A 2,073-nucleotide genomic window follows, 5' to 3' on the forward strand; every position below is an offset into this window, starting at 1 on the left:
ACCTACGGATTATGGCCTCGGATGAACCCTGACATCAACGCCACCATGTTGATTAATGCTTTTCGTGCAGCATTAGTTTCAGGCTTTAATATCGAATATGGTGCAGGTGGTTTTACTTTAATTTTTTTAGCTGAGTGGACTAGATTTGTTTTTATAAGAATATTATTAGCTTTCCACAGGACGTCGTGTTACGATTCAAACTGTGCGTAATAGGCTGCATGATGCGCAACTGCACTCGTGTCGTCCATAGCGAGGTCCATCTTTGCAACCACGACACCATGCAGCACGGTACAGATGGGCCCAACAACATGCCGAATGGACCGCTCAGGATTGGCATCACGTTCTCTTCACCGATGAGTGCCTGGATGAACTTGTGGATAGTATGCCACGACGAATACAGGCATGCATCAGTGCAAGAGGACGTGCTACTGCGTAATAGAGGTACTGGTGTGTAAAGCAGTCTGGACTACCACCTTTGAAGGTCTCGCCGTATGGTGGTACAACATGCAATGTGTGAGTTTCATGATCAACAAAAAGGAATGATATTTATGTTGATCGCTATTCTAATTTTCTGTGCAGTTTTCGCATGTTTGGGAACCGAGGTGATGAAAAACTTTTTTTATCTATGGAATGATAATTAAATGGACACCCTAGCTGCAAACAGGCGTTGATGTACTTCATTGGGGACATGTTGAAAATGTGTGCCCCGACCGGGACTCGAACCCGGGATCTCCTGCTTACATGGCAGACGCTCTATCCATCTGAGCCACCGCGGGCACAGAGGATAGTGCGTCTACAGGGACTTACCCCTTGCACGCTCCCCGTGAGATCCACATTCCCAACATGTCCACACCACTACATTCCTAGTGCGCCTAATAGATGTTTGCCCATCATACTCTATCTATGTATGTCACATTTTCACCATTGATTAGAGAAATACTATAGTGAGAAGAGTATGGTCGTTGAGCTTATGAAATGTTGAGTCATAACGTGAAACAAAATTGTGAAATTTTAGTAGATACGTTTTATACCGGCACTTTTCTTGTACAAGAAGCTAGACAGAATGTTATGGTTTCCTGAGATTGTTCAGTGCAGGAGGCGATCTATTATTTTGTACTATAGTCTTCCTTTTGAAAACCAGTTTATTTCCCAAGATCGCTATTTTAACACGATTACTGGATTCTAGTTTCGCAATATGTACTGCCATCCTCAGATTCGTAAAACAAGGCAATATTAGTTACATCATACAATTTTTACACCACTCTGTCAGCAGTCGAGACATTACAACAACAGACCAAGTGTGTCAAAGTATGTACAAGACTGAGTGCACATGACATTAACAAGACAGATACATACCTCATCTTTCCGCTTCGTGGTATAAAGCCGTTTCAGCTGCGACAGGTAGTAGTTAAAAATTATTCCTGTTAACGGATAATTTGCATCATTGCACCCTTTCGAAACTGTTGCACTGTTTTGAAAAAAGTACATTTTGCAAAAAAATTGTAAATTGAATTCTCGTGAATTTTTTACTGGCAAGAATTGTTTTGTTCCACATACTGATGGAAAAGTTAGTTGTGAAGGAACAAATGCATCGTGTACCGTGTATCTACACTCCTGGAAATGGAAAAAAGAACACATTGACACCGGTGTGTCAGACCCACCATACTTGCTCCGGACACTGCGAGAAGGCTGTACAAGCAATGATCACACGCACGGCACAGCGGACACACCAGGAACCGCGGTGTTGGCCGTCGAATGGCGCTAGCTGCGCAGCATTTGTGCACCGCCGCCGTCAGTGTCAGCCAGTTTGCCGTGGCATACGGAGCTCCATCGCAGTCTTTAACACGACAGCGTGGACGTGAACCGTATGTGCAGTTGACGGACTTTGAGCGAGGACGTATAGTGGGCATGCGGGAGGCCGGGTGGACGTACCGCCGAATTGCTCAACACGTGGGGCGTGAGGTCTCCACAGTACATCGATGTTGTCGCCAGTGGTCGGCGGAAGGTGCACGTGCCCGTCGACCTGGGACCGGACCGCAGCGACGCATTGATGCACGCCAAGACCGTAGGATC

The 2,073-nt window shown here is 45.6% G+C and overlaps 1 non-coding gene across 1 annotated transcript; it reads right to left on the reverse strand.

Annotated features, from left to right (window-relative positions):
- Positions 1–702: 702 nt before the first annotated feature.
- Positions 703–777, reverse strand: Trnat-ugu (transfer RNA threonine (anticodon UGU)). The gene has a single exon. It is a non-coding gene; the product is annotated as a tRNA-Thr (tRNA).
- Positions 778–2,073: the final 1,296 nt, after the last annotated feature.

The sequence above is a fragment of the Schistocerca nitens genome, chromosome 12 (genome assembly GCF_023898315.1).
Source record: "Schistocerca nitens isolate TAMUIC-IGC-003100 chromosome 12, iqSchNite1.1, whole genome shotgun sequence".
Classification (NCBI taxonomy): domain Eukaryota; kingdom Metazoa; phylum Arthropoda; class Insecta; order Orthoptera; family Acrididae; genus Schistocerca; species Schistocerca nitens.